Source organism: Protopterus annectens, chromosome 5.part1 (assembly GCF_019279795.1).
Source record: "Protopterus annectens isolate FY-2018-M chromosome 5.part1, PAN1.0, whole genome shotgun sequence".
In the NCBI taxonomy this organism is placed as follows: Eukaryota; Metazoa; Chordata; order Ceratodontiformes; family Protopteridae; genus Protopterus; species Protopterus annectens.
The window spans coordinates 669,269,907-669,294,742 of NC_056736.1; the positions used below are offsets into that span (position 1 = coordinate 669,269,907).

The following is a 24,836-nucleotide window of genomic DNA, read 5'->3' on the forward strand; positions in this document are numbered from 1 at the left end:
AACAAATGAGATGTATCTATGTTCCCTTTTGCATATCTGCTTTCTATGAACCCGAGGTTGGGGAGTTTCAGATGCTGGATCTGAATCAGAAAGGAGCTCAATGTGAGGAAAGGTAGAAAAAGCAAATGGCAATGCAGAATATGCAAGACGTCGGGTTGGATCTGAACATGAAGGAGACATCCCTTCTCTAGATATGAGAACCCTCTTGACGGCTTCAAACACTGAGTTCAAATTCATCGCAGAGGAAGACTCTGAGGAGCCAAGGCCGAGAGGAATTCACAGTCAACCTGAATCTGAAACAATCATCAAAACTGAGTTATTGAGAGCTGAAGCTCTCAGAGACAGAGATGCAGCTGAGAGTTTTGAAGCCAATCCACTCTTCCTACGGGGATCAGACTCTGACACATTGCCTCTGATTCTCTTACTGATACAGTAAGGTCAGAGCTGACAGGAAGTGGGGTAAAGTTGGAGTCAAAGAGGTAAGATCTATAGGCACAGGTGTATAAGCTCTAGGTATCTTTGGATCTAGGAAATGCAGATTTGAAGAGTGGATTAATGCACTGGTACTGAGAGGAGAGGTTCTGGGACTTTTTCTCAGGTCAACATGAGAAGATCACACTGAGATAACCCTCAGCTGAATCTGTTGATGAAGAAATCTCTGCATCATCTGATCAACATCTGCCTTAGTAAGGCTCCTTGATGAACGGGTGGATTTCACTGAACATGCTACCAAGGGTGCTCTCAAAGTTCTTCTCTCCTGTAATGGTGGAGAATATAACCTCAGACTGATAGGGTCTGGAATAAAAAGTGACGTTTGGGAAGGTTATGGGATCCAACCTGTCTTGGGATCTGATGGCTTCGAAATTTTTGTTGCCAGGTCCAGAAGAACCATCAGGTCACAGGACTATTTGTAAGACTGCTTCCTTGGGACTTTTTCTTGTCCTTGGAAGGTATCTTGTCAACTACTGAAGATGAAGAAGCAGATGGGAAAGCCAATCCCGGATGAGGAAGTAAATATTTTTAATATTAACTTGTATTTGTAAATCTAAAAGGCTTTTTGTCCAAAAAGAAGCAAATGCTTTAGAGTTAGTGCCCAAGTGTGCCACCTTCAGACAATAAATATACATGATATGAGAGTGAAAATGGGGAGATTTTATAGCCACAAGGAGCTTTTTTTAAAGCTTTTATCAGACATCGCTACTGACTCTAAAAGAAAATTAAGAAGTTTACTAAAGACTGAACTGGAAAAGAAGATCATCAGAGTCTTGGAAAAACCATGACCGTTCAATCTGGTGGGAAATGAAATCTGAGGATTTCAGTGAAGGGAAGAGAGGAGTCAGAGCCCTGGAACCACCCATTCAAAACTGCCAAGACCGATCAGAGACTCACTGACTGAAACAGATGAAAACGGACATTGTTTCTATGTGATTTCTTTTTCCTTTTTAATATTGTTTTCTTTTCTCCAACTCATTTCCCTCTTCTTTCTCAATTTCACTTTTAAAAGATAAGTCCCCAACATTCAGCCTTCTTAATTTAAGAGCAACATTAATGATGCTGGGAATAATCACAACTATCAAGGTCATACACAGCCTTTAGATAAAACATACAGACTTTACACTAAATCTTTTGGGGCTATTTATCTACCATATGCACTTGTTTTACAGACATTTCTAGGATTGAAAATTGTATTTTCCCTTTAAAAAGTTATAAATGTAGGCTAAAACAACTATAAAGAGAGCTGCACATGTATCTTGAAGACAATAGTAACAGAATTAACTACATCTAACAAGAACATTGTGATGACTGGCTACCCATTTTGATACAGCAGAAGAAAAACATGGCATGGGGAAATGCTGTCCTATGCAGACTGATGTGTCACAGATAAAGGTCTTAAACTGATTTTAGATGGACACTGTTCTTGTGAAGGGGTGCATATACTACTGGAAACAAGGGAAACCAATGAAGGATAACTGCTGTAAATGGAAATACCATATGATTAAATGGAAAACTTCCATCAGAAAACTGACATTAGGAGACAGAAAAAAAAACACAATAAGTGCTACACTCAATGGTCCAAGCACTGAAAGAATGACTAAGAAAGAGCTGGTGGTGCCTCTGGGGATTTCTTTTTGTTATCTTTTCTAGATGTTCTACTTTTGTTAGGTTCTAGTACAAAGGTATTCTTAGCAAATTACTAAGGCCCTGGAAAACCATTAAAAGCAATTAAGAAATAAATCTGAAAGCTATATATAGATGTGCCAAAGTAATCTTTATTTCTAGTGTCTGCAATACAACTATAAAAAAAAATAAACTACTGCAACCTTTACCATGTCAACAAGATAAACATGATTTGAACTTTCAACTTTCAGAAAAAAAATATTAATATAGCAAGAACATCGAAAACATTTATAACCAATCAGACCATAACTTTTTCCATTATGATTGCCTAACTACATTTCAAAATGTGTTTTCAATAAAAAAAGTTTAAAGGAAAATGAGCACATCTGGACAAAACTGCATTTGCTTGTAGACAGTTTTGTAGTCTTACTTTGCTTCTATTTGTTGGAAACACACACACATCTGAAAAAGAAAAGAAAATATGCACTTAACAGCTGTAAAAAAAAATAAACTACACTCAATAAAAGCTGTTTTCTAGACTACTTTCCACATCACAATATCATGTTAACTATTTAATTTCTGAAAAAAAAAAGTAGACAAACCAGAAGTATTATTACTTAGCACATTAACAATTTGGAATGTTAAGCCAACAGGATCCTGTAAAATTAGATATTTCTGGAAAGGCACATGCTACAAGGAATAAATATGGATGTCTACATATCTTCAGGTATATTAAAAACACTGTTTATTGATACGTATGTCACCTGAATTACAAATGTTCGACTACAAGAAAAGTAAAAAAACAAATGTGATGTTTCAACTATGCATACCACTCATGCACTGCTTTAGAAAAAAATAAAGCAGCACATAAAATGGCTACAGTGAAGTTCATATTAAAAACAAACTCCTCTCTCTACGGAAACCAAAAGCCAAAAACAGAAAATTAACAGTAAAGCCTACCCCATCTTCAAATCTTTGAAAGAACCTTCCTAGTTCCCCTAATAATCCTGATTAAAAAAAAAATATCTGGTATGCAAGTCCAACTCCCCAAATTTTTTCCTGATAAACAAGAGGAGGTATTAGGGGTTTTAGCAACTGACAGACCCATTACCACTACACTTCACACTCCTCATGGGGGCAAATGGAGAAGAAACAACATCTGTTCATAAAGATGCACGTACCTGAAGCTGTGTAATAACCAACTTTTTTCCTTAAGGGTAATTTCGGCAATTACAATCACTGCATTTCTTGAATTATTTAATATCAGCAACAGGAAAGATAGTAAAGCTTGCAAGCATGAATGTTTCTCTCTGTCTCTGCTTTAAATGACCAGGTTGCAATAACTTGTGAAAGTGTGAGGTTTAGGATAGTTTATGCACAGCAGATAACCCTGGGACAACTCCTACTTAAAACAAGTAGCCAAAGCTAACAGTCTGGATGAAAAAGTAGATAAAATAGATTTTTTTGAGTGGGTCATGATATGATGTGACAGTGAATGTTCTCTCTCTAATGTAACCAAGACAGTTGCAATCTGAGTGGTCTCACTCCTGACCCAAGGTTAAATTCTGTTCTCAGAATCTTGATGGATTTAGTTAATAACAAGTGCTCACCATTGCTGCTAAGGCATACAAAGTGTTAGAAAATTATCACTACTAAGGCAAAAATGCATTAGAAAATCATCACTATTAAGGCAGAAATACATTTACAACTTAAAAGAGCATTTAGGGACGGAAGTTACATGTACATGTTTCTGAGTTTATCAGCAGTAGATTCAGAATGGCTGACTATTTTTTTCACTCACGCATTAGTTAAGTGCATCTGCATGTTTGAAAAAAAATAACACATTGAAATAAGTATTTGGATCCCATTGGTTAGGACTAATGTTAAGTTTAAAGTTATGTAGAAAATTTACTATACATATGAGAAGCTGCAATGGTGTTGACACTCATATTATTCTTAACCAAAAGCTATTCTACTTTTGTCATCTAAAACTGGATTTCTGACTTGTTTTTCACTATTTTACTAAAAGCCACTAACCCTTATTATTTTGTAAGTTGCAAGATAGAAGTAGACCCAAGTCCCTGCTACTCCAGGGTAAGGGTGAAACACAGACGGACAATGATGTCGTCTAAGACTAAGAGATGGCCTTACCTTCATAACCTCTAGGATGATATGATAGATGTCTGCCCTTTATCTTCTTTGCATTTTGAAAGTGAACCAGCATAATCCTACAAATCTCCACAATGGCAGTCTCAACCACTGCCTGTTTCCAGGAAAATATATAGTTTCATAGGTGTGCACTAGGCTAACAACCACTAGGGCCTTTTTAAGCCTAGCCATGCATCCCAAATCTGTAACAAGTTCCGGTACCCTTTACAAGTGTAAGCAGGGGCTTGGGAGATGAAATATTTATATGTAGGGACCTAGGAGACGAGTCATTTACAGGCTGCCTGTGTCCATTAGAGATATAGATACCAAAGCAGGGATGAACTTCCTGGTCCCCATCCAATTGTCCAAGTTACACTTGAAATGGGTTAGGTAGGTCTTTAAAATGGGTAAATCTGGTGCTGTTTGCTTTGGGGATATGCAGGAGGTTCGTTAGGGTGGGATCCAATAATACTTTGTATGCCAGGCATAGATCTCCTCTGAACAGCTTGAAGGAGACAGAATACAGGGATAGGGCTTTGAGGCAGTCTGCATAGGGCATGTTACTTACGTCCTGTATTCTTTTAGTAAGAAAAGTACAGTTGTATAAAATCTTACCATAACAGTAAATGCCCTTCTCTTCAGTGCTGCAGTATTATTTACATAAGGGATCTCCTGCCCAATGTCCAGCCAGTATACCAAAGCCTATGGAATTTATAGACATTGTATGTCACACTTATGCTCCCCACACAAGGCACAGGGCATAAAGGTGACATATGGATGTACAAACCTCAGAACTGTAAAGCCTCAGGAGGAATAGAATATCCATAGGGGCCAGGAAGAACATCTGCATCCAGAAGGAAAAAAAAGAAAAAAAACCCTGGCCAGGAAGGCAAGAAAAATACAGCACAGTAGAAGGTGAAGGAGGGAGGGAGTGAATACTGCAACAGTGAAGAGAAGGACATCTACTGCTATGGTAAGATTTTACACAACTGTACTACTCCTTCCATATCACTGTTGCAGTATTCTTTATATAACAGAGTATACAACATCTCAGTAGGAAACCTGGGAGGAGGAAGGCACAGAAGAGTCCTCTAGAAACCCATGCAGGATACCTCTGGCAAAACCAGTTCTAACTCTGAAAACATCCAACTTGCAGTGTTTAGTGAAAGTATGGCCAGAAGTCCAAGTAGCAGTCTCAAGGATGGAACTGATGTCCAGTCCTTTGAAAAAGGTACCAGAGAAAGGAACAACTCTGTTAGGATGAGCCTTTACAGAGGCATAAAGACATTTACCATGAAAGGAGTAACAAAAAGAAATGGCCTTAGACAGCCAGGAAGAAATGGTTTATTTAAAAACTGCCAAACCCAAAGACCTGGGATGAAAGGAAACCAAGTTTCTCAGATTTGTGAATGGCCTTAGTCTTATTCAATAATATCTGTGCTGCCTATGCAATTCCAATGTGTTTATATGCAGCATCACTGTGGTACTGTCTGTGAAAGCCTTGAGAGGCCATAAAAGAAAAAAAGGAATGAAAAGCTTGAAAAGCTAACAGAGCTCTTATCTTGGTCCTTGAGGGAACCAAAGGAAGCTCCTCACCTATTGTCTGAGGCACCTGAAAAGGGTTCCTGAGATGGGACTGGAGGTTGGAAAGGAAGCCCTGAGAAAACTGATGACTCCGCTAGTGAAGATTTGAGACAAGAAGAAGGAAAACTAGGAAATCCAGTGCATGGCACTATTGAAGCCACACCGACCTGACGAACAACTGTAGATTCACATATGGAGCCTGGCCAGAGGCAGCACAGGAATGGTGGAAGCCATGGATCTTAAAACCCTGAAAAAATCCCTGGCTGTGACTGAAGCCAGTGGAAGAAGAGATTGAAAAAAGGTGATCTGAGAAAGGACCTTGGGTGGAGTCAGGAATGCCAGCATGGAAATGGTCTGCATCCTGCCATCAAGAATACCATGAGTCCGAGTAGGAACCAGGACTGATTTCTTAAAGTTTATGGTAAACCCAAGCCTTTACAACAGATAAACAGTAAATTGAAGGTGGTGAAGCAGAACCTCAGGGGATGAAGCCCATAGAAGCAGGTCGTCTAGATAAGGAAAGATGCGAACCCAGCTCATCCTGCAGAAGGCAATGGCAGGAGCAAGGTACTTTGTGAATACTGAAAAAAACGAAAGAGAAGCTAGGCTGAGGCAAACCAAGTTATAATAAATTGGTTTGTGATTTACTTGGTACTTTGTGAATACTCTCGGGGCAGGGGGTAGAGAGTCCAAACGGCAAAGCAGAGAAACATGAAAACTTCCTGAAAAGGGGAGGATGGGAATGTGCAGGTAGGCATCTTTGAGGTCCAGAGATACCAAGAAGGCCTATGAAAGAAGAAGAGGGAACAGGGTTTGAAGGGAGAACATCCAAAAGGAAGGGGCCTTTAGAAAGGTACTGAGCTGAGAAAAGTCCAGAATGAGTCTCCAGATGCCTTCCTTCCTGGGAACCAGGAATATCCTGGAATAAAAACCTTTACCTTCCTGGGGAGGGCACAACCTGAATGGTGCCCTGAGCCAGAAGTGCCTTAAGCAGTTCTGGAAATAAAGGAAGCTGTTCCTCAAGAGGTTAAGGGATGCCCAGAAAACAAGGAAAAGATTTCCACACCTTGATGGATGAGGAACAAAACCCAAGAGTCTTGATAATGGCCTTTAACCAATTGAGAAGGGACAAGGAAAGATGAAGGGATAAAGGAACCTAGCATAGGGAAAGGGAAAGAAAACGGTCAGATAGAACCTGGTTTGTCTTGAAATGGAGGCTTCTGAGAAGTAGGTGTCTGAGTAGACTTAGCTGGGGTGCATGCCTAGAACCCTTTTTACCCTTAGGTGGAGGGCGAAACTGTCTGTGAACAAAGGTAGAATTGGATGGATAATTTTTTCTGAAATTTAGGAACAGGAGAAACAAAAATATGTTTCAAATCCTGCAAGGCTTTGCCTTTATCCTAGAGGGACTTAAAAAGCTCAGCAGCAGCAGCATTGCCAAAAAGGTTCTTATTATCAAGACAGGCATCCAACAATTTAGCTTTAATGTCATAAGGTAAAGGCTTAAGATGAAGCAAAGAGTTACGCCTCACAACAGAACCAAATGCAGCAGCCATTGAAGAAGCATCAGCTGCATCATTGCTACACTTAATAGACTGACGAGTTACTTGAGAGGAAGAACCCAATACGGAAAGGGCAGAGACTTCCCTTCTGAATCAGGAAGATTAGACATTGCCCGAGAAACTTGAGAAAGAAGGGGTAAAACATACCTGGACATGTGAGTCTGGTATTTAATAGCCCTAAATGCCAGAGTGGCAGCAGTACAGACTATATTACCTAGACATTCCATGACTCTACTATACTAACCTGAAGGAAAGTTTAGAAGGTTTGTCAGAAGACACAAACACCACAGAAGGATCAACAGAAGAAACCAAAGCTACAACTGGATGATCCTCTTGGCTTTTACCAGCCACAAGAGAGACGCCAAGGGGAGGCAAGACAGCAGCTAAATCAGACCTGAGTTTTTTTGGCCTTTTTGTTGGCAGGTGGGCTGACCTTTGGGATGTGGAAGACTCCATAATAGCACCTTGCGCCAACAATTTAAAACATTGGTTTTCTAGGTAAATCGATAAGGTGGAGAGACAACTACATAAGTTCTTGGGGACAAACGCTTGGCAAATAGAACACTGGATATGATCTTGAGAAGCACCCAAACAGAAGAGACACTGCTCATGATGATCTTTATGGGGAATCTGCCTCTACTGCACTGACATTTCCCCTTTCTGGATGACATGTAAACACACCAAAATAAAAATAGAAAGAGGTAAAAAGAAACCTCAATGGGCACTTTTCTGAAAAACAGCTCAGTAACCAGCACAGTTGTGTTCAGACAAACAGCCAATTATGGCATTCAGACAGGCAGCAAAGAAGTGCTGAGGTATGTATGCTACCTTTATGTCCTATGCTTTGCATGGGGAGCACAAGTGTGATGTACAAAATCTAAAGGCAGTGGTATACTGGCCAGACGTTCGTCTATCCTTGTTAGGAGATCCCTTATGTAAAGAATACTGCAACAGTGCTATGGAAGGACATCCTCTGTGGACATTCTAATTGTTGGATGTGCCTGTTTAGGTACATAATAAAGGGGACACTGTACTCAATGACAGGTCTGATGAATGCTGAATACAGTGGAACAATAACCTCTTTGGACCTAGATGCCATACATTTGTTTATAAGTTGCATAACACAGAATGATTTCCTAACTATTATAAATACGTGATAGTTAAAGGTTAGACTGCTGTCTGCGTGTGTTCCCAAGTCCCTGACTAATGGGTAGACTCCTAGGGGTGTTGTTGTTAATATGACAGTTACCACAGGTAGATGATTTCCCGAAGGATACTATTATGCATTTCTTGACATTTAGTTTTAGTCCATGGCTCTAACACAAGTTACCTACCCATAACAGCCCTTTATGGAGAATATTATTCAGTCGGGGATTCTATGACTGCTCCTAGTTTGCACTTTTCTGCAAATTTGGACAGCCAGAGGTCCCTGACATTGGCCTTGACTTCAGAGAAGTAAATGCCAAAAGGAGCAGTCCCAGGACCGATCCTCGAGGGACTCCCTTTGTGACTGGTCTTTTTGTACAGGTGGACTCCCCAATTCTAACTTCTTTGGTCCTATCCGTGAGCCAGCTGACTATATACAACAGCAGGGTACTGTGAAAAATGCCTATGCCAGGTCAAGATGTAAATCATTCTGCCCTCATCCACTGCTTTGTTGACATCCTCAAAGAAGTCTACCAGGTTGAATAGACATGACCTGCCCTTGACAAAACCAAACTGGGTTTGGTACAGTGTCTGTAGGTTTTTTTATGTCATTACTGATCATTTTTATGATAATGTTTTCCAAGGCTTAGCATATGAGACTGGTGAGACTTATGGGTGTACAGTTTCTATGGTCAGTAGACTGTGCAGAGGGATGACAGTTGCTGTTCTCCATTCGTTAGGCATGAAACCTGTTTGAAGGCTACAGTTAAACAGTGATTCCAGACGGCAAGGTAGGTCATGTTTCATGCTATTTAATAGGCATCCTCGGATATTGTCCGATTCCATCAATGCACTGTTCTTGGCCTTCAGAGACAGCATTGAGGACCTGTTCCCTAGTGAAAGTAGGAGGAGTTATATTTGATGCTATTTCCTAAGGGGAAGTTGACGGGGAGACATGGTTTCATTAACAATGAGCTCTACACACACTTGTCTATTGCCTTTGAGGTTGCAGGCATACCTAAAGAATGCCTTGTGGTTGTCCTTGGCCTGGGAGGCCAAATTTATTTCAAATTTGGCTTTGGTAGAAAACTACACTCAAAACCAAAAAAAAAAAAAAAAAAAAAAAAAAAAGGCTGAAACCAGATAAATAAAACTAAAAAGGGAGTCCAAGTGTCTGCTTTAATTGCAACCAAATGGTAAAAACTGCTTGACTTTTCATATATACAACAAAAGAGACTACCATTTATTAGCTAAGTGCTTTCATTCTATAGTTTATTAGAACTTCATCAGAGCTGAAATCAACCAAAAAGCAATTACTTAAATACCATCCTTAAATAGAAAATATCAAGTGACTTACAATCCAATTAACTTTTAAAAAACACAAGTGTTTATTTTAAATCTATAGATAAAAAGGTAAAAAATAAACGTAAATATATGTATCAGTATATCAAACTGCAAACTTCATTATTCATGCAATATGATTTGTTTTATAAATGTTGCGATTTCTATAAACATTTTATATTACTATTTTCATTTAAACTTTGTACCTTATCAGCCTGCAATAAAATTTACCAGTTAAGGTCTTTAACTTCAAGAGTGTTATTTGCATCCCCACAAAAAGGGATATTTATTACATAATCCATGATAAAAAATGAGAAGTTATGTACCTACCATAACGTTCCATGTTAGTTGTCTTCTCTCGCCTTCTTTCTTGCTTGATGGGTTCGGAGCCGATCCTCGGCTCCGACTCGGCACTTGCTAAGCTCGAGAGTCACTTTTACCAGCTCGAGGCAGCCCCATATTCCATGATGCAAGGCGGTAAGTACCCAGATCTCGTTTGATGACAAAAGGGCAATAGCACCTAGCATAATAACTTCCAAAAGGAAGAAAGAAGAAGAGAAATAAACCTGTAGGATGGTAGAAGGAACAGCTCTGTATGGTCTTCAGAACTATCATTCTTTGTAGAGAAAGGTCTGTCCAGGCCTGGGGGAAGGAGGGAGGGTTGCAAGAAAGAAGGCGAGAGAAGACAACTAACATGGAACGTTATGGTAGGTACATAACTTCTCAATGTTAAGTTGTCAATCTCGCCTTCATTCTTGCTTGATGGGACCGCGTCCCTAGCACCTCTATCCTGGGTGGCTCAATGGAACAGACTCTTGAGGACTGTAGAGCCAAAACTGGCTCTGTCCCTGGAGGCCAAATCCAATTTGTAATGGGAAACAAAAGTATGAGGAGTGGCCCAAGTGGCTGCTGCACAAATAGTGTCTAAAGGAAGTCTAGCTTGAAAGGCTGTAGAAGTAGCTAAGCTTCTGGTTGAATGCGCTTTAGGCTTTGAGCACAGCTGTTTTCCCCTGAGCCGATAAATTTCAGAGATGACAGAAGAAAGCCATCTAGATAAGGTCACTTTTGAGACAGGAAGGCCTTTCTTGTTAGCATAGGAAACAAAGAGTTGATCGGATTTCCTGAATTGTTTTGTTCTGTCCAAATAATACCCGAGTTGGCGGTGGACATCAAGATAATGTAGTTTTTGTTCCGATCTGTTTGAATAGTTTGGAAAAAATACAGGGAGATCAATGGCTTGATTCAAATTAGTCTGAGGCGACCTTAGGCAAAAAGGTCGGATTAGTTCTCAATGATACTCTGTCTTTGTGGAAGACCAAATAGGGGGGGCGAACAGATAGAGCATGAAGTTCAGACACCCTCCTAGCCGATGTAATAGCTACCAGGAATAAAGTTTTCCATGAAAGAAACTTCAGGGAACAAGAAACAGCTGGCTCGAAGGGGGGAAGAATCAAGGATGTCAGCACTAAATTTAAGTCCCATTGAGGAGGAGGACTCCTGACTGGAGGCTTCAGGAGGAAAATTCCTTTCAAGAAGGCTCTACAAAGCCTGTGGGACATAATGTTGTGATCTGCGAACCCGACATGAAAGTTCGAGATAGCAGCCAACTGAACTCTAACTGTGGAAGAAAAGGAGCCCGCATGAAAAATCTCCGCTAAGAAATCCAAAACTGCTTGAACTGGAGCAGTGAAGGGATCAATATTCTTGGCTTTAGCCCAATAAGAGAAATGTTTCCATTTGCTTGTATAAATCCTCCTGGTAGAGGATTTCAAGGAAGCTACTAGGATGTCTCTAACAGGGTTAGAGATCATAGGAAGCCTGGCTAAGGAAGGAAGTGGAGCAACCATGCCGTGAGGTTGAGAGAAGGGATAGACCGGTGCAGCTGACCGGATTGGTGAATCAGAAGATCTGGCACTGGGTCCAGATGCCACTGCTGCACCAACAGGTGACGATGGAGGAACGGAAACCAAATTTGTCGAGGCCAATAAGGAGCAATGAGAATCAATTTGGCTCTCAAAACGGTTGCTTTCTGGATAACTTGAGGGATCAGAGGAAAAGGAGGGATCAGAGGAAAAGGAAAAAAAGCATAAAGATGTCCCTGGGGCCAATCCTGGGTCAGAGCTTCTCTGGGGGGATGGCCTGGCAGTGGGAAGAGAGAAAAGAAGTCTGGGCATTTGCTGTTTTGGGGAGTAGCAAAAAGATCACAACATGGGCGACCCCATTCCAGAAAAATCTCTTCCACTATAGATTGCTTGAGAGACCATTCGTGAGGCATGAGAATAGCTCTGCTCAATCTGTCCGCTAAAATGTTGGTTTTCCCAGGGATGTGCATTGCTACCAGAAACCGATGAGAGGAGATCGCCCATTGCCAAAGTCTGAGCGCTTCTCGACACAAGGGGTAGGATTTGGTTCCGCCCTGTTTGTTGATATACCAAACTACAGACATGTTGTCTGTGTGGACTGCAATTGTCCCTACGGGAAGAAAGTCGTTGAGGGCTTGCAACGTTAAAAGCACTGCTCTCATCTCTAGGACATTTATGTGCAGGTGGTATTCGAAAGGTTGCCACGTCCCATGAACCATCCTGCCCTGGTAATGACCCCCCCACCCGATCAGGGAGGCATCCGTGGTGACAGTGGCTACCGGGGATGGGGGTACAAAGTGTCTGCCTTGGTGAATCTGGGGAGAAGTGATCCACCAAGCAAGATGATTCTTGCAAATCTGAGTCACCAGTATTTGGTGACGCATTGGAAGTTGTTGGTAAGACCACTGAGTGAACAACATCCATTGAAGAAGGCGCATGTAGAAGCGAGCCAGGGGAAGAAGAGTAATGGCCGCAGCCATGAGGCCTAACACCTTTAAAACCATTCTGGCCTGAACCTTCTTGCTGGCTAGAATGATTCTGACCTGACTTTGAATGTCTGAAATTCTTTGATCTGTAAGGGTAGCTGACATCCGAACAGTGTTTAAGTTTGCGCCTATGAAAGTAATAGACTGGCAGGGCAATAAGGATGATTTTTCGGAGTTGATCGAGATGCCCAATTGAGAACAAAGATTTATCGTGTAATCCCTGGCTTGAACAAGCTGATGCCTGGTGGTGGCTGAAAGGAGCCAGTCGTCGAGATACGGAAACACCTGGAATCCTTGACGTCTCAGGTGAGCCGTGACCACTGCCGTACATTTGGTGAACACTCTGGGGGCTGTAGTGAGACCAAAGGGCAGGGCTCTGAACTGGAAATGACTGGACCCCAGCCGAAAGCGGAGAAATCTCCTGGAGCGTCTGTGAATTTTATGTGATAGTACGCATCCTGAAGATCTATTGAGCACATCCAGTTGTCCTTCTGTAAGAAGGGCAGAATTGATTGAAGAGTGACCATTCGAATCTTGTCTTCCTCACAGACTTGTTGAGTCTGCTGAGATCCAATATTGGTCTCCAGTCTCCCATCTTTTTGGGGACCAAAAAGAACCTTGAGTAGATTCCGGGCTCTGAATGATCTGATGTAACTGGCTGAATGGCTCTTTTTTGCAGTAGTTTTAAGACTTCTAACTCTGCAATTTCCCTTAGACCGGGTGGTACATCTGGAAGGGAATTTAAGTGATAGAAAGGACTTTCCTCGAAAGGAATTTTGTAACCCCCGGATATGATCGACTGTACCCATCTGTCTTGAGTGAGGGAACGCCAGGCTTCTGGGTACAGCGATAGTCTTCCCCCGACTGCCTCCAAGGACGGACAGTCGGGCAACATCTCAGGGATGCTGAAAGGGCTGGTCAGAGAGAGGCTCTCTGCTTCCCTGGTTTTGTGGACCACCTCTACCTCTAGAGTGGCGTCTGTTGTTGTTACCCCCTCTGCCTCTAGGGGTAAACTGACCACGTGAATCCGGCGTGACTCCTTGGGATTTGCGGAACCACATTTTGCCACCCTTCTGCCCTTTGGGGTAAGGTCTAGAAGGGGTGGAAAAATGGACTCCTACGGCAGAAAGAGTTTTGCCGTCCTGCTCACACCTGGTCAACGTTTCCTTCACTTGAGGGCCAAACAAAGCTGACCCATCAAAGGGAGAGTTTGTGAAGAACGCCTTAAAGGGATCTGCAAAATTACAGAGCCGCATCCAGGCTTGGCGTCTAAGAGCCACACCTGTACCTGCGGCCCTACTCGCTCTATCAGCAGCATATGATATCAGTCGCATGGAGAAGTTAGCAATAGAATTAAGGGTTCCTAGCTGCGAAGCAATTTTTTCTTGAGCCCCTGCAGCTGTAGGATCCTGTACTACTTCACCTAGCTCCTTAAGGATATCCCTCTGGAGTCTGGTGAAGTGACATAGGTAGTTCAGCGAACGCATAGCAAAAGTCGCTGAAGAGAACATCCGCTTACCATATCTGTCCATGGTCCTAGAGTCCTTATTAGGAGGATGGACAGGTACGGAAGGATCTGCAAGTTCCTTCTTAGTGGCAGCCGCCACCACCATGGCATCAGCGGGGATACCTTTTGTGAGGAATTGCTTGTCCGACGGGGCAGTAATAAATTTAGAAGGCCTCCTAGGGACTGGCTCTACAGAGTCAGGAGCAGCCCACGCCTTTCAAGCAATAACCTGCATAAGGGGGTTGAAAGGCGGAGACACCCAGGAGGTGGAGGGCCGAGATCCAAACGCCTCCAGGTATACTGACTCATCCTCAGAGGGATTATTGGTGGGCCAGTTTCCCCTCTGTCTAAGGAGTTCTAGGATGTCTGAGAAGGAGACATCCTCAGAGGGGGATCTTGGGGATCCCTCTGACTCATCTAAGTCAGTATCTGAAGTGATAGACTCGGGGGAGTCTACGTGTTTCCTCTTACAGGTCCTCTTCCGCGGAGGATCTCCTGACAAATCAGGAGAATCCTCGGAAGAGGGGGTTCTTCCCAGTGGGGAAACCTGAGGCGGAGGATCTCTGGGTCCGGGAGCAAGAGAAGTGGCAGAGATGTCAACAGGCACCATAGAGGGAGGAGCTACGGGAACAGACTGCTGGCTGAGACCAGTGGCCAGCACACTCTTCATCACCTCGAAGGCTCCCCTCCCAGGGAGGTCCGAGAGAACCCGTTCCGAAGAGCCAGGAACTCCAGGACCCACCGAAAAGGAGGGCTCCGAGGCAGATGTCGGAGCCGAGCTCACCAAGGCCGAGGCTCCAAGGGGAAGAGTGGGGTCGGACAAGGGTCCGATGCCACTCACCCCCTCGGAGGAGACCAGGGAAGCCCGACCATTGAATCCCTCTAAGGAAGGTCTCGAAGAGGAGATAAGAGTAGAGGCTGAAGGAGCAGAAGGGGGTATCTGTCCCTCAGCCGTAGCAGAAACTATTCCCGAAGACTCCAACTCCAAACTCTGGGGTAGAGTCGAAGGAGGAACTGCAATGGGGTGTGGACTAATAGTCGTCTGTTGAGACGGACTATGTAGCATTTGGGCCAGTGCCTGTGATTTTAATAATCTACTGACCACTCTCTCTAAATCATGGCCAGAAAGCCTGGATGACCTTGAAGATCGGCTCCGATGGCTCCGTTCCGAGAGGAGAAGCCGGAGCCGAGAGTATTGGCTCCAAGGAAGGGGACCTAGACCTCTTCCTCGAAGGAACCATCGGAGCCGATGAAACCATAGAAGCTGTCGGAGCCGACAACTTATCGGCACCGACAGTTGGTTTCGATGCATCGGCTCCGGCCGGAGCCGATACAGCCATAAAGGTAAGGGTGTCGGAGCCGATCGGAGCCGACACCGAAGCCTGAGCCACATGGTGATCGGAACCGATCGGAGCCGACACCGAAGTGGTCGAACCAGAATCGGCACCGATAGCCATCGGTGCCGAAGGTTTGTGTAAACCAGAATCGGCTCCAGCCGGAGCCGATCTCGACTCTGAAAGAGTCGGAGCCGAGGCCACAGGCTTGGATACAGAAGCCTGGGCCTTGGAAGACTTAGAAGTCTTAGATGGAGCCGACTTAGCCGGAGAGCCCTCCGGCTTAAGAAGGCCCCTCAAAATCAATTTATTTCTTCTCTCCTGCAGGACTCTCTGGCTAAAAGAATGACATACAGCACAGGAGTCCTGCAGGTGAAGAGGCCCCAGGCAGTAAAGGCAAGAAGTGTGACCGTCTGTCAGAGACATCTTCTGACAGCACGAGTCACACTTCTTAAAGCCTGAGACCCTTTCTTTAGACATGGTGTAAAAAATACACACACACAACACCTGTCCAAGAATTATATTATAAATCCCAATAGGAAAGAGTAATCTAACAATAAACACACACACACCCTAACAAGGGGGGGGGGGGGTGGGTGGGATGGGAGAAGGTCTGACTAAATGTTTTAAGGAGACAGGGAAATTCTAGTCAGAATGGGACAAAAACTGGACTAAAAGTAATAATTTTAAAGTTTAAGAAGAAAAAGGGGCAAAAACAGTAATGTATAAATCACTTACCAGGAGCTGGTAAAAGGAGGACCTCATCAGCGAAGCGGCAAACGAGATCTGGGTACTTACCGCCTTGCATCATGGGATATGGGGCTGCCTCGAGCTGGTAAAAGTGACTCTCGAGCTTAGCAAGTGCCGAGTCGGAGCCGAGGATCGGCTCCGAACCCATCAAGCAAGAATGAAGGCGAGATTGACAACTTAACATTAAACATTTTCTAAAATCAATGTAAATAGAAGCATGCTTTGCCACAGCATTTCTACAGTCCTTATTCTTAATAGCCAGTGTGTGTTTATATATTCTTTTGGACAGTTTTCTTGTTGTTTTACCAACATAAAAACTTACACATGATTCACATGTAGCTAAGTAAACAACATAAATAGAATTACATGTGAACCTGTTTCTTGCCTAAATCTGTTGATGAGTATGTTTAAGAACGGCATTCGAGCCTTCACTGATGTACCTACAGTATTTACACTGTTGGCATCAAAACATGCCACATCTATCCAAAAGTTGGGGGTCAGATGTCTTCTCAACTAACTCTTTTAAATTTAAAATTTTCCTCTTTCTAAACTTTGGTTTAGTTCCAATAACTGAAGTCAAATCCCTGTTTCCAAAAATAATTTTCCTTTGTTATTCAATACATTCTTGATATTGTATGAATCCAAAGAAATAGGGAGTGGAATGCTCTCATATTACAAGAGCCACTTTTACTGTTGTTATATTTTTCAGGGTCATTTTTATAATAGGAGAAAATCTGGTACCCCTAAAATTCTTAACTTCTGCAATAATTTTGTCTAGCATATTTACCAAATACCCTCTTTCCATAAATAAATTCCTTAAGTACAACGTCTCTTCTTCAAATTTTAAATCATCATTAATTAAATGACTCAGTTTAATAAATTGCCCTGTGGTAACACTTTCTTTCGTAAATTTTGGATGTTGACCGTCATAACTTAAGTAACTGTTCTTAAAAGATGTCTTTCTGTAAATATTAATGTAAAACAATCATTCACATCCAGCTCAATTTCAACATCTAAAAGTTAATTATATTCCTTATTCCACCCATTATTCCATGTATAATGAAGTTTACAGTTTGACATACCGATATTTATATTTACATGGTTTATCTTTATTTATTTTCCGTAAACTTAACTAAATAAATAGGTTCATAGGTTCATACTATGCTATCTGCCCTAGGGCATTTATAAGCCTAGCCAGAATGTGTTTGGCTTTCGCCACCCATTTTAAATTAATTTTGCTATGCCCTTTTCTGAGGTTAGTATACTGTGCCTCTGTCTAACAGTGACGCAGAAGTGACACCCGGGATAAACCTACGATCGCCCATCCACTCATCAAGATTCCTCTTGAAGAGAGTCAATGAGGGCCTCTGCCTAACCTGGACTGGGATTTTATTCCAGAGTGAAGGGAGCCTCTGGGTTATGAATCTGTCCTTCCAGCATGTCCTATTTATTTCGGTGCTGAGGTTCAAGTCTCTCGAGCGTGTAGCTCGATGGGATTTGGATTTTCTGAGGTGCAGCATGTCCATTAATTCCGGGTTGGACATGGCTTTATACGTCAGGCACAGATCGCCTCTGAGCAGGCGGTATGCCACTGAGTAGAGCTGGAGTTTCTTTAACCGGGCAGCATATGGCATCTGTTTGAGCCCTTTGATCCTCTTGGTGAGGTACTTTTGGGGTCTTTCCAGTTGCTGCAGGTGTCTGGTAAAGTACATCCCAAAAGGGGCATTGTACTCAATTATGGGCCTGATGAGGGATGAGTAAAGAGGCACGATGACCTCCCCTGATCTAGATGTGAATCCCTTCATGATTAGGTGGGCTATATAAAATGTTTTTCTAACCACTTTGGCCACGTGGTTGTCAAATGAGAGATTGCTATCAACTTGGGTCCCCAGGTCCCTAATTACTTCTTCTGTACTTAATGGATTACCACCTATGTGGTAATTTGTGGCACTTTGTTTTTGCCAAAGGGATGACTATACACTTTTTGGCGTTTAGCTTGAGGCCATGGCTCTGGCACCAGTTGTCTGTTTCTCTGAGGCCCTTTTGGAGGATGCTTGTGTCGGCTGGAGAGTCGATTATGGCGCCCAGTTTGCAGTCATCTGCGAACTTGGTCAGCCACAGTCCTTCCGTGTTGGCCTGTACCTCCGAGAAATATATATCAAACAAGAGAGGTCCCAGGACTGAGCCTTGTGGGACGCCACTTGTAACTGGTTTGGAGTCTGACATGGCTCCAGCAATTCTAACCATGTGGGATCTGTCCTTGAGCCAGTTTGCAACCCATCTAGTGACATAGGGGTTTATATTTAAGCTGGTGAGCTTATCTATAATGCCCGAGTGGGGTATTGTATCGAAGGCTTTTGTGAGGTCCAGGTAGGCTGTGTGGACCACCTTCCCCTCGTCAATGGCCTTGGTGACTGTTTCAAAGAAATCAACCAGGTTTAAGAGGCAGGATATGCCCTTAACAAAGCCGAACTGGGTAGGATCCAGTGTCTGTAGGTCCCCAATATCTTTATTTATGCGGTCTATGATGATCCTTTCCATAGCTTTGCAGACCAAGCTAGTCAGGCTTATGGGGCGATAGTTTCCAGGATCCGTTGAGGCACCACCTTTTTGGAGAGGGACCACAGTTGCTGTACGCCACTCTTTGGGTACATATCCTGTAGTAAGGCTGAGATTGAACAGTAGTTTTATGTTTGGGTTTAGCTCTTCTTGGCGTTCATGTAGGACGCAGCCTGGGACACCGTCTGGTCCCATTGATGCTGTGTTTTTTGCTTTGGAGAGGGCAGCTCTTACCTGAGCATCTGAGATGTCAGGGGGGGCAGCACTCTGCTGGGATAGATATTTGCCCTTTTGGTGGGGGGGGGGGGGTTTGCGCTGAACCTGTCAGCTAGGATGTTGGCAATGTCTGTGGGTTCGGTGTATTTTTTGTCATTTTGGACTAATTCTGAGCATAGCTGGGAATTACCACCCAGGTTCCTAACATAACTAAAGAAAGCCTTGTGATTATCCTTATTGTCCTGTGCAATTTTTCTCTCGAAGCTGGCCTTAGAGGATTTTATGAGTGCCCGTAGTTTTTTGCTAATACTGATCAGAGATGTCTTCCCTTTTTGAAATTTTGCTTTATCATTTAGTAGCTTCCTCCTTCTATTGTATAGTTTGTTTATGGCTGGGGTCCACCAGACAGGACGTCTGCCTTTGGAGGATTGGTTCTTGGTTTTATTTGGGATCGCATGATCCATGCATTCCTGAAGGTGTTCATAGAATGCGTTTATAAAGGATTCTTGTTTTGGTTTCAATTTCCACAGACGTTTGGATTCCTTTTTTAGTTTTTTTTTGGGCATCTGGTTTTCAACCATTTTTTTTTTTTTTTTTGAGGGCAATTTTCTGCAGGAGTTGCAGTAAGCAACCACAGCAATTTAGATGGCTTTTTCGATGATGGAAATTATGAGAATTTAGACCTTACTATCCATTCAGTTCCTTCAGAACTTGCAGAAAATACTCTGTCTTTGACATTTTACCTAGCAAGAAGCCTTTTAGCTTAAGTCACTCTTCACAAAATGGAACGATGCAGACCTTCCTTTAGGTTCAACACATGGCAGTCATGATATTACAGCAGTTAAAAGGCAGCATGAGAATGTCAATGGCACCTTTAATTTCAATATGGTGCTTCAGAGCAACTTCAACCTTCTGGCACAAACTATTCATCTGACAAGGTACTGTTTTAAATGAAATACCAATTATGTCAGGAATTGACTGCATAAATTTAATTTATGATTTAGAAAAACATTTGTTAAAAGTTAAAACCACTGAATTGGAAATTTTCTGCCTGGAACATTGTACTGTACTGCAACAAGTAACATTAGGTTTAAGAAATTATACATTTCCAAAGACAGGCACGATGACAAGTTATACAAGAAACTTGTTCATATTTTTAACAATACCGGTACTGAAGTTATGAAGACACTGGTTTGTGATTATAAAATAAGACTCAACTGTTTAAAAGATTTGGTGAAGGAATTGGACAACAATATAAAAAAATACAAAGACATTTTAATGATTATTGTACTGTTTACAATTTTATTGCAGCTAAAGTTAATGGGCATACTGCAACTGTTGTTCACAGAAAGAAAAGGAAGTTAGCAATAGATTAACAGATGTATGCTAAGGCTTATCTGCTCGATAAACATTCCAGAATCTACAATGCTAACATTAATCAAGTAGCAGATACAGTGGGGCAATTTTCAGAAAAGTAATGAACCATTATTTTTAAAAGAGGAATATGACTTTCCTTTACTACATGATGATGCTGTGGAACAAAGTGCAACTAGATCCAGACAAGGTGACAATTCTATTAAAACGTCAATAGCTTCTTCACCTCATCCTTTTCAAAATGTTGCATAGAAAAATCCAGGAGGGAATTACAGCCATCTGAAAGGGAAGGGGAAAAGGAAAGCAAGAAGCAGGGAAAGAATGGTGTCGCAATAAAATATCCAGTAATTAATTTCAGCAGTTTCAATCATGATTTCAAATATTAGGCAGTACTTAATAAAGGGTTTACCTTTATCATCTCTAATAGGTCTCACATAGTCAGCATTACAAAAGATTTGAAATTATTTGTGAGCAAACTGAACTTACATTACATCTTAAATGACAAAGAATTTAATTTAAAATTATATACAAGTTTTCAAGAAATGAAGTGTTTATAATCCTTTATTGAATCACACACTTCAGTTTTTTTTTTCTGACACTTGTTAGCAGCACATTCAGGGGATTATTAACAACCCTCTAACTAAAAAAAAAATTACAATCTGTCTTCCGGTGAAAGGGAAGCTTTGGTAGAACTTAGAAACCACAAAGATATCAGAATTATGAAAGCCTACAAGGATAGTAGTATAGTACTTATGGATACTGAGGATTGCAACCACAACCTTTTGAATTTGTTAGCAGACACTGATTACTATGAACAAGTTTCTGTTAATGTCATTAATTATAATTTTAAGAAAATAGATGATGTGTTGTTACATTTGTTACATCAAGGTCAGATTGCTTTATTTTTGTTTGAGATTTTGAAAGCTGATTGTCTTAAAATGGCTCTATTTTGGTAACCCTAAGGCCCATAAAGATTTACAAAGCAACAAATTGCCATCTTTTAGGCCCATCATTGCAGCAGATTTTAGCAAAATTGAATCTATCTCTGTGTTCTTGGACTCTGTGCTGAATCCTGTGGTACAGGGTTCAAATTTCTTTCTGAAAGATTTTTGGGCTTTGTTAGATCAATATACTTTCACAGCTAAAGAAAAAAAAAACAATCACTAGATTAGATGTAGGTTCACTATACTCCTGTATATTTTAGGAAGTGGGACTGGCTTTCTTAGAGAATAATTAAAAAAGTTTACTCAGTTCAATAATGACTATACATTTTATTTGTACACTCAAAACTGTATTAGGAAACTGATTTGTTTTCAATGGGCAATACTTTAAAACAAAAGTGAGAGGTAGCTATGTTAGCAAGGATGGTACCTTAATTTGCCAAATTGGTAATGAGTTGGTGGGAAACAGAAATCTTAAGTTTCCACATTTTTTTTAACAATGTAACTTTTTACAGGAGTTATATGGATGATTTGTTTTTTTCATTTGGGAAGGCGACAATAATGAGTTTGACAGTTTCCTATCGGACTTGAATATCAGTACCAGTTTTTTAACTTTTACCAAGAATGGAACAGGGAACATAGTTAACTTTTTAAATGTTGAAATTGAGTTGGATGTGAATGGTAGAGTGTTTTACATTAGTATTTAAAGCCTTCTTTTACAAACAATTATTTAAGTTAGAAAAGTCAACATCCAAAATTTATGAAAAAAGAAGTTATGTACTCACCATAACGTTCCATCTGAGTGGGTAATTTCATTTGTCTGCAACCTGTGGATATCGGATCCGACCTCGGATCCGAGCCGGCAGCTTTACCTAGCTAAAGATCCGAGCTCCTAGCTCCTCCCCCTAACCATAATCCCCTGCAACACATCCCCATCGTCAGATCGAGTTTGCCTATGGGGACTCCACAAGACCCTCAAAAGAGGCCAGTAACCTACTGCCCAACAGAATGGACAATCCTCTCCTGGTTAAGAAGCACGAAACTGGTTAGGGGGAATGGAGGGGGGGGGTCGGTTGCAGACAAATGAAGTTACCCACTCAGATGGAACGTTATGGTGAGTACATAACTTCTTTATCTGAAGTGGTTAACTTCATTTGGTCTGCAACCAGTGGGACAGAGACCCCAGCTACCTAGAAAACCTTGGGCGGCCCTCAAGGAAGTATATTCTGGAGCACCGCAGAGCCAAAGGAAGCCCTACTCCTGGAAATCAAATCCAATTTATAATGGGAAATGAATGTATGAGAGGAGGACCAAGTAGCTGCTGAACATATGTCATCTATAGGGACTCTAGACCAGAACGCAGCAGAGGCAGCTATGGATCGGTTTGAATGCGCATGGATTCCCAAAGGAACTGGTTTGTTCGAAGCTAAATAGGCTTGAATGATGCATTCTGAAATCCAGTTAGCTAATGTCACTTTGGTAATAGGTTTGCCTAAAGAAGACTTGGCAAAGGACACAAACAATTGATCAGACTTGCGGTTAGTTGCTGTCCTGTGCAGATAAAAACGCAGTTGTCTATGCACATCCAATTTGTGCAGTGTGTATTCCCCTTTATTCTGGAAATTGGGAAAGAACACTGGCAGATTAATAGACTGATTAATATTTGACTCAGAGGCTACTTTAGGGAGGAAAGAAGGATTAGTCCTGAGAGAAACTCTGTCCTTATGAAAAGTTAGATAAGAAGGTTTCGTACAGAGGGCTTGAAGCTCAGACACTCCCCTGGCTGAAGTTATTGCAACCAGGAAGGCTGTTTTCCAAGATAAAAATTTCAACTGAGCTGACGCGGCCGGTTCGAAAGGAGGACCTGTCAAAGCCTGCAGGACCAGTGTTAAGTCCGATGGTGGAACCGCAGACTTAACTAGCAGTTTTAACAGGAAAGCGCCTTTTAGAAAGGTTTTGCAAATTCTGGTGAAAGCCAGTGATCCTACCTCATCTCCCACATGAAATTGTGAGATGGCTGCTAACTGTACTTTAACCGCAAATGCATTGGCTCCCTGATGAAAGATGTGGGACAGAAATTCAAGAATCGTCGGAATAGGGACAGTAAAGGGATCCAAGCCCCTGTCTTTGGCCCAAATGGAAAAGCATTTCCATTTACTACCGTAGATCCTTCTGGTAGAAGGTTTGTGTGCTGCTACCAGAATGGCTTTCACTGGTGACGAGATACCGGGAGTCCTTGCTATCAGCGGAACTGGATCAACCAAGCCGTGAGCTTGAAGTCGCCCAGATTTGGGGGTTGTAATCCCACATGGTGAGAAATTAGATCCAGGATGGGATCTAAGATCCAAGGAGGAACTACACTGTGAGACCGCAAGTAAGGGAACCAGATCTGGCGAGGCCAGAATGGGGCTATGAGGATTATCTTGCTCCCCAACCAATGGGCTTTCTGCAGGAACCTCTTCATGAGCAAAAGCGGGGGATAAGCATAAAGGAGACTGGGGGGGCCAGGCATGAACCAGAGCGTCTCTGGGACTCTCCCCTATTGGGGGAATTAGATCGAAATATTCGCTGCACTTTGTATTTGCCGGGGAAGCAAAAAGATTGCAGCAAGGTAGACCCCATTTGAGGAAGATCTGTTTCGCTACAACGGGTTTAGAGGCCACTCGTACGGTGTGAGGATCAGGCGACTTAGCCTGTCCGCTAGGAAGTTGGTCCGGCCCGGAATGTGCGTTGCTACCAGAAAGCGGCTGGTGGAGATCACCCATTCCCAAACTCTCATGGCCTCTCGGCAAAGGGGATAAGATCTGGTTCCCCCCTGTTTGTTGATGTACCAGTCTACAGCCATGTTGTCTGACTGAATTGCAATAGTTCCCGGAGGAAGAAGGTCTTGTAGGGCTTGCAACGCCAAAAGCACCGTCCTCATCTCCAGGACATTGATATGAACGTGCCTTGGACGGTTCTGCCCATAGCATGCCCCCCCACCCGAGGCGAGGAGCGTCCATGGTCAACGTGGCTTGGGGCTGAAGCATGACGAATGGTCTCCCCTCTTGTAGCTCCTGAGAGTGCAGCCACCAGAGAAGGGAGTCCTTGCAAACCCTGCTCACGGGAATCGGGGCGCTGAAGGGGTGCAGCAACAGTGACCGTTGGACCTGAAGAGTCCATTGTAGGATTCTCATAGGCAGGCGTGCCAAAGGGTGACAGACCGATGGCTGCCGCCATGGAGCCCAAAGCTCTCAGGACTAATTCCGCAGGTGGGGCTGAGGGCTGGAGAATTGCCAAAACATGAAGAGACAAATTGCGCAACCTGTCTGTTGTTAGAAAGGCCTTGGAGTGACGTGTATCTATTTTGGCCCCTATAAATTCCAGAACCTGCACAGGATGAAGGAATGATTTTTGAAGGTTCACAGT

The 24,836-nt window shown here is 42.5% G+C and overlaps 1 protein-coding gene across 2 annotated transcripts in view; it reads right to left on the reverse strand.

Moving 5' to 3' along the window:
- Positions 1–2,250: 2,250 nt before the first annotated feature.
- Positions 2,251–24,836, reverse strand: part of RNF17 (ring finger protein 17) — a 3,936,714-nt gene continuing 3,914,128 nt past the window's right edge. For both annotated transcript variants that reach the window (XM_044073290.1, XM_044073289.1), the window contains one exon: positions 2,251–2,580. The gene's annotated coding sequence lies outside the window, so the exon portion shown is untranslated. The remainder of the gene's footprint in view (positions 2,581–24,836) is intronic.